General features: G+C 40.6%; 1 long non-coding RNA gene across 1 annotated transcript; it reads right to left on the bottom strand.

Moving 5' to 3' along the window:
- Nucleotides 1-6,684: 6,684 nt before the first annotated feature.
- On the bottom strand, nucleotides 6,685-8,438 carry LOC111271625 (uncharacterized). Its single transcript, XR_002686987.2, has 3 exons — nucleotides 8,155-8,438; nucleotides 7,628-7,724; nucleotides 6,685-6,966 (listed from the first exon to the last, which is right to left on the bottom strand). It is a non-coding gene; the product is annotated as an uncharacterized LOC111271625 (long non-coding RNA).
- Between the last annotated feature and the right edge of the window lie 353 nt (nucleotides 8,439-8,791).

Genomic DNA, 8,791 nt, shown 5'->3' on the forward strand with positions numbered 1-8,791 from the left:
GTAACCCGCGCCTTGACCTCCACCATGACCGTATCCTCCTGCAAATCGACAAAATGCAATCATTATAGATGAGCTGTCGTTGAAGTTGGAAGTTCTTCCCTCGTTAGAGTGGTTTTCACTTTCCATAGAAAGAGCGATAGCGACCTTAACGATACTAATCAAAATGCCCAATCATTCTATTAGGCCAATTTGTACTACCCACCGCCGTGTCCGTAGCCATGACCACCTCCGCTACTGTAACTGAAATAACAAAAGTGGAATGTATTAGTTTATGAACGAAACGTAAATTTTTTTTAAGAACGTCAATTCATAAAGAAAGATATTGTGCTTAGTTGCTGATTAATTGTGTACGCAGTGAGATGTTCCCGACTACATCCTAACATTTGGCATCGTTTGCTAAATGGCCTTATTCTACATGAGGCTCACCCCCCTTCCTTGTATCCACCAGCAGACAGGCCGAGATTTACACTAATACCACCACCGCCAGCTTCATAACTGAAAATAAAAGGATGTGAATAATATGAGCTATGTAGGTTTAGTACTACGGGTAAATGACAAATGCTTGGTAGAAACGGACCTGTTGGATTCAAATGATGGCGGGGCCGCTTTAAAAACAAAGGAACTTCTCATGTAGTCTTACAAACGTAGCAGTTTCTATGAGCTTTAATAATGTTATCTGGAAGATCGGCCATTCAACGAACTAACGCAAAATAATGGATTAACCAGTCAATTGCTTTTGATTAACTTGACATAATAGTATTGTGTTTTTTTGACTCTGCTTGACATCTTCCCGGGCTTACCCATGTCCGTAGCCGCTTCCTTTCTTTAAGAGCAGATGGAGGAGTCCTCGTTCTTCAGTGCCATTGCCTGTGCTGTCGCCGTTATCTGTTAAGGTTCCACTGGCTGGGGTCTCCGACGCTTTTCTGCTCACTGCCTTGCTCGCATCTGTGCCGACGTCTTTTTCTTCGAGAACCACAGCACCTGACGCAATTGAGGGCTTATCTGATGACGCGGAGTGCGCACAAAGTGCGACAATCGCTACTTTAACGACCTTGTTGGCGGCATGATATATTATGGGGCGTCGGGAGGGCGAATTCGCAACAAGAGTTGTTAGTAGGATCCACAGAGGCCAAACACGATCTTTCAAATTTTCAAAAACGTCAAATTTCAGGCAGTACGCTAATAAGCTTCTTATCTGCGCGCCTAGCGAGCCTTAGAAATGCTCTCGTGATAAGTGAGCATTAAATAAGGAGATTTTGTTTAGTGGATACCATTTCGACTGACTCGATTAACATGCAAAGCCAGAAAAAACCGTAGTTATGTTTCTATCTTCCACAAGTATTACTTCGTATTAATGTCCGGTTCAGGGTCGTCGGATCAAGACACGTCGGACATGAGCAACAGGGCCGATCTGTCGGAATAGTCATCATCTACCTACCTTTACGGGAGTCTTCGAAATCTCCCTCATTTCATGTCTTCTGTTTACTGATAGCAGCGCTTCATCGCGCAGTGACTCAAGGAAATCACATAATAATTACATATATAATCCTAGTTTTCACACATCACGATCAGACAGCGTTGCGATGGGCATCGTCTTCGAAAAGAGCGAAAATAATTCCGAGAACACTGTTTCACTTCAAAGTAAGGCTGATTCATTCTATTTATATTTTTGTCAAACACATCAACATGACAGCTACTGCGTTGTCGCTTTCACAACGTAATCCTCCGAAGCTTGTTTCCAGTTCATTGGATTATTTTGGAACAAGTAATGTAAATTAGCAACTGCCATGCCAATGACATCATGGTTGAAAAAACTTGTCCTTACACTAAGTTACAACTGCCGATCAAGTCAGCGTTAGCGCGTCTTGCAAACGCTACGCGCTTAGCATAGACCGAAAATCAAATTTTAACTTACTCCAACATTATATTTAGGAAAAATGTCCACTCTTTTTCCTTGCTATCTTTTTTCCAAGAGAATTCAATGTTTCTGGATATGCGCTCAATCCTGTACTTGTAGTTTGACACATGTGCTCGAATACGCACTTCGAAAATTTTAAAATTAATAGTGACTCATTATTAGCTAAATTGCTCGCCCTGAGGGGTATCGACGGTGTAATAATATGCCTTACCAGAAGTAGCTTCATCTTGGTATTCTTCAGTCTTAGTTTGACGCCAACTACGCTGCGAACCTTTATATTGACGCGGCGTGATGCCCTTTCCTGGTGGCGTTGTCTCCGCCCCTGGTATTCCCTCCGTTGACTACTGAATGAACCAGAAAAGCGGAAACTTATCAATTGTCGTCTGCTGTCCGATCTAATTGAGTTGTGGGTTTTACCTGAAATTTTGGTTCGAGATTTATTATCGTTTTCAATGGCCCTTCCATACTATTTACGGGGGTGATGGCAAAATCATAGCACAATTTTATCTCAAAATTACGCTGCTGCTAGAATCACGAGTGAAAGAACAATGTACCTATATGCTAGATGGGTCTCGAGTTAAACGTATAATTTAGTCAGTCGCAAAAAAAATGATTAAATCATAAAGTTGCATAGCTTTCTGAAATGATTAGGACAGTTATCAGAAGAATCATAAGGCACCCTATCCTGCGTTCTGCAGAACGGTGGCTGTATGACCATTATGTGCCCCCAACAATATTGGATCACGGAACTTGAATTATTTTTATCAACAGAGATGTATTGATATCCGATGTTCATCTGAAAACCTCAAAGTATAATTCTTGATTGGTTTAGTAAATGGTAACACGAACACATCATCTCAGATTGAATTACGAACAGACAGATGATAGCTTAATCATGTTTCATTAAAACGTACGAGTTAATTTTTTTTTAATTTAAGTTAAGTTTATAATTTTCGTTATTTAAGTTCGACACGCGGTACGGTAGCTGCAAGTTCCTATTAAAATTACTTCATTGCTTTCGTAAGTCACTCATAAGAAATCAACTTTCACGAATGTTGCCGCCACAATCGCTGGTTCATCTGATTAGCGTTTTTACTTTGGCCTGATTATAGAGATCGGCCTCAAGTCCATGTTTTTGCTCGTCTGATATACAGCTTTGTTTTGTTCTTTCGAGCTATAGAATGCATCCTCCCCGGGCGATATCTTTTCTTTATACAGCCGTAAATATTCGTGTATAGCTAGGACAGAATACGCGTTTCCCATAACCATGATGGGGCGACAATAGATCGGTGCAACTGGATCAATTGCTAGATTTGTCAATATGCAGCGTATAGTGTCTTATGAGCAAACACTTGTCTGCTTCGCTGTACATATTGTAGACCTCGGCCTCTGCAAAGCTTAACTGACCTCTGTGTAGTTTTTACTGTGTTTAGATATTTCAAGGACCATTTCGTCTGATCCATATGCGTACTGAACAGTATGATTACTTGAATTTTCCCAAAATGCGTTAATTGAGAGGTTTGCAATTACTGAACGCCTCGTTTAAACTATATAGCTGTCGACATATCAGTTATTTGAAAAACAATTTTGTGGCACAGAAAATCTGTACACGTACATAATGTTTACTGTGAAACATTACTAAAGGATGATAAACAGCTGACGAATTTGCTCGTTGCCGCTACAAGATACGCGCCCACTATCATGCATCTGCTACGAATGGGGGCAGTGAGCGTGGCTGGAGGTGAAAGAAGCGCGACCTTCGGATCTGCTTCGTCGAAAGTAACTGATCTGCACTATCGTAGACGGGATATTCCTCAAACCATATAGGTGTAATAGTGAAGTCAGAATTGATTTTCCTTTGTCCTGTGTTTCTTTCGACGTAATCGAGTGACTCAGATGCTTAGATGGAAAAGTACCCTCAACACATTTCAGGTTTGCTTGATACAGCCATACCTAACAGTCTTGATCGAGCAGTAAAGTTTAAGCTTGAACGCCCTAATTTTTGTTAACATGGACAAAGCAAGGGTAAAATGAAAATCTCTGCGCTAGTAAATGAAGCTAGGCACACGTCATGGTTTCGGTTCGAAACGGAGCGTAGGTACGCTTTGTTTCGTGTTGGAAGTCAACCGTTCGTTGAAGCAACGCTTTATTACAGCAGTAGACGAAAAATTCGAAAAATTCAGTCACCTTATTTAGGACTGGGCACTAATTCGAAAATTTGCATTACTTTAATTCCCCATGCCCATCTCGCTTTTGCGCCCCCACTCCCCGTTCTCCGCAGCAACTGGTATTGTATATTCGATTAAAACTGCTAGTCATCTTTGTAAGTTACGGCTAGTTTTACAAATTACTAAATGCGGCGGGTGTGCTGTCTTTATACTATACGTTGATAGACGTCGTTTCAGGAAGCAAATCTATGCGGGTTAACCAAGTTTGAAAACAGGCTAGAAACTGCATTTTACATTTATGTATGATACTGCCACTGATTTCGCACAAGGATGCTGTAGAAATAATCATAACCAACGGTCTAATATAATTCATACAATATGAAGCCATGAATAGGATTTTCGTTCTTAACAGAGTCGTATCTGTTGGGAGTTACTGCAGTTCATGCTTAATGTCAATCGGGTAAAGTGCGTTCTCTTCAATAAAAAGCTTCGAAGGAGCTCAGTTGATACGGTTAATCTGAGGATCTCAAAATCGTTGCGTCCCAAGAAGCGTGGGTAAAGTGATTAAGTAAAGGCGTGTTATCGTTTCCTGTGTGTCCATTGCTTAATCGTTACGTAATGGTAAACATCAGTTAGAAAATCGTGAGACTGGTCAACTTGAATAGAACATTTGAAGAGCAACAAAAAAGCAGATAGATGTTGGAGTGCATATTTTAATAGCATCAGTAACCTGTATTCATGATACGGTAGATTTCGACTCAAAGACACCATCTAGCGGTAACAACTCAAAGAATGAGCATCGTTTTTTCGAGCTCTTTTAGATATCTTATGCCGGTTGCTGTTGCAACTTTATCATATTATAGAAGTTTAAGTAGAGCCTTACATCATCGTACATCACGTCTGTCATAATAACGTTTCGCGCAGCATCAATCTCCTGCAGAACAAAAAAAATCTCTCAGATAAAATCTTTTCGAATAAAAAATTGAGATCGACTCTAACCGAGACAGAACCTTTCGATTAGATCCATTAAATGGCGTACTGCGCTTTCGAATTCGTCTGATTACATGGCCGAACTCTCCTATCAGAGCAGTCAGTTATTGGCTAGATTCGGAATTGCATCAAGCTTTGATTGAACCGCACAAGTGGCAAAGTACATGTTGGTGCGCCAGCTTAAACCAATGTCCCCTGTCTCTTTTGGCCAGGAACATAGCAGATTAGACCATCGCCAGTTGAATGACGAGTTGATTTTTTGCCATTTGTGTACAGATTGGTATTACTATGACAACGGCTTGGGCCGGGTCTATTAACAAAAGTATCACAAAAAAATGTGCTTGCTACGCTTCTGGAATAAATGAGTGGTACAAACGCACCGTCGATCTTTTTAACCTCACTCAAAGCTAAGCCGCGAAACAGGCATTCAAAGTCTATTTTTTAATAATATTTGCAAGTCCTTTTGCGTAAAATATGGCAAAGTTCGTCGTAATGACGCAGGATCTAGGGCCTGTCGTATGAATGCATTTTACGAGAAGCAGTGAACAATGACAAACGAAGCAAGGCCATTCAATAAGGCGCAATACAAAACAAATTGTAAAAATTTTTTGTGTGCATTATGGGGTGCAATGTTTTCGCGACGCTCTGTGATGCATTGCTTCATCTTAGCTACGATATCTTGTTTAGGAGGACCGCGAAGGGTGGTAAAAGTCAGGCACTAACAAATTAACTACTACTACAACTTTACCAACGAACAATCTAGAGCGTACAATTGGAACAATTAAGGACAGTTGCGGAAAATTTCTAGCTAATATTACTTACATCTTCGTATCCGGGCACACAGCATGAGCTCCTCTTATGGTCAAGTTAGATACAAGTTTCATCTAGATCAGATCCATAGTCATAAATCTCTAGGCGCCTTTTTTTTTTTTACATTTAACTGAATGCCACTTCACCAAAAAATAAATGCGGATATTATACACATTGTGCGTAGGAAACAAGAGAACAAACGGTGGCTTTCCTACAGTCATATCAATATCACAGCAACTTGCTACTCTCGCTTCAGCATTTCAGTTTCAACAGCCGAACGAGGTAAACGAGTTTGTAAATGTCTGAGTACAATACCTCACCCCGGTAAGATAATACATGCCTTATTTGGGCAGGTCACGGTCGTATACAGTTCCCAACAATACTCAGAGTATGATTAACTAGTCTCACATTTCTTCGACCCGTTTCCTTCGTCGTGTAATGGATTGAAACCACTAACGCTAGACAGATATCCATTTCTTCCTCTAACAAAGGTAAATTAGACTCACACATTAGATATATTGCATAGAAATACGCTTGCGCATATTGAGGAAGTATATACTCTGGCTCAAAGTCTAAAAACTGAGTGACTAATATCTATACTGCACCTTGTGCTGCTGGTCTCTGTCGAAATTCTGCACAAATAGCAATGATGATATGATAATTAAATTTTGCATCGTCTTGCAGTGTCCTTCTTAAAAAAGTTGCTACAGAGATCGTGCTTGAACTTTACCTGTAGTACATGTACGAGAACAACAATGTAATAGAAATACTAATTGACACAAATGAAGGCACTAGAAATACAGTACGATAAAGGGCGGGTTTATTTAAGTTAAGGTATTACATGTGAGTAGGTCCCCTGGGAAACGGTGCGCTTGCAATTCCAGCGCCAGACCTCTTTCGGGCCGGGATGAATTAACATCTGGTCGACTCGTCACCACGGTAATCGGCAATTATGAAGTACGGAAACACAGAACTATTCTCATCTTCAGTCATAGTAAGTGGCGCGATTTTTCAAAACGGCGACGTAATTAAAGTATGAAACGGGTGTGGTTGATGTGAAAATCTGACGAGAAGCAATAACTGAAAGCGAAGCGCATCTTTATAATTAGTGTTTTGATGTTCGTTTTTGTTCTTCCCCATTTTATGAGGCTCTTTCCAATGTTGCCAATTGCATCGCTGCAGCATTGATATCCGATAGACGCAATGCTCTATACATTTTCAACGGAAGTCTATGCAGGTATCAACTAAACAACAACAATTACCTATGCAGGTCGTGAAATATCGTTTTGAAGCTCTCCGCTCATCATACGACATAGAGTGAAGCATTTTCGGTTCAGCACCGAAACGCACGTTGGAGCTGTTGCCAGTATTATACGATATGGCGTTTTTCTGGGGTCATAATATACACCAGGCCAGGCTTGTATATAATACAATGTCCGGTTTGCTTTTTTTTTGATAAAACGGTCAGAGTACAATTTGTCTGAACTCTGGCACATCTTTATTTTTCAGATATACGAAAACATTACTCTAACTTCGCAAACTTTTGACGCACTAATTCCTACCCGCTGGATAACAGTGAAGAAAGCCACAAGGTCCTTTCCATTAGATGTAAAAACAGCAAAGTAGTTGAAAAGCAGTTTTTTACGCAATCCGTTTTATAACAGAAAAGATCATATAAAGAAACATTGTCAAAAATCATTCTGTAAATAGATTTTCACTGTAAATAAACAAAAAGAAATACTTTTTGTTAGAGCGCTGTTCGTTGAATTTATTGCGGGAGCCGCCAACAAGCCTGTCCATGTGGCCACTGCTATGAACAGAAGCAGTGCCGTCGTTCGCTGGAAAGAGGCGGTCATATTGAAATAATGAATTTTCGAACCTTTTGATGGTATATGAGTCCTGTCGCATTTCGTTTGCTTGGAAGTGCTTACATAGTACACTGGGTCTTGTAAGAAATGCTAATTGCCAATTGAATGAGCCTTAATTATATTCACGTAACTTAATATCGTTGCGAACTTGCAAATCTAGTATAAAATGGTTTGGATCTCCTTGAATTTTGATTGATAAAAACATAATTGTATACTCATAAATATGTAACAAAAGCTGGGTTTGAGTTCCGATATACGTCCGAAATAATTGGAAAACGTTGCGATAGTGGAAAGTACTTAGCACAATTTTTTATATCGTACACAAATTGAACAAAACAGCTGAAAAAATTGCAGGGAACATTCTTTTGCAAAAAAAAGATTCCTAAACCTTTCTACTTACCGGATGCAATGGCCTATTCGCCATCTGACTCGAGAATCCTTAGACACTAACAATTCTTTAGATTTTGTCGGTCTGACCTCTATCAATGGGTCGTCATGAATAGTCGTCGCATCCACGACCACTTTAGCTTGTCCCTGACTGAGGTCTGTTCGTTCTGCGTAGCGGCCGCGGACCCTCCCACAATCGCCGCCGGCCTCATCTCGCCTGATTCCCCCTGTCGAGCTCGATGACAGCCCGACTATGTGCCCGCTAACCGCATGATATTTACGCTGTTTCGAGTGGGACCAGATGCCTTAATCTATTCGGTGGTGTTCGCCTTGTCGTTCAATAATGTCATTCTCGATGATTCGTCCACCCCCTCCCCCCTGTCTCTCTGTTTGTCTTTCTCACTCGTTAATATTAAGACCCTGTATCCTGTTTGTTAGATCTAGTTAGTAAGTGCCATGGCCGTGAACCGTCGAACCAACAGGCAGACCTCCTCTGCTCATGCGTACTGAAACAACGTTATTTATCTGTGATTTCGTAGGTCGTCTGAGTGCGAACTACATCCACTTGACAGGTGGAGGCCTTCTGCTAATTGAACAGATTTCAATTAGATCTGGTCTTACATAAGAATGTAAATAAATATCGATCTATT

The sequence above is a fragment of the Varroa jacobsoni genome, unplaced genomic scaffold (genome assembly GCF_002532875.2).
Source record: "Varroa jacobsoni isolate VJ856 unplaced genomic scaffold, vjacob_1.0 scaffold_178, whole genome shotgun sequence".
Taxonomy (NCBI): domain Eukaryota; kingdom Metazoa; phylum Arthropoda; class Arachnida; order Mesostigmata; family Varroidae; genus Varroa; species Varroa jacobsoni.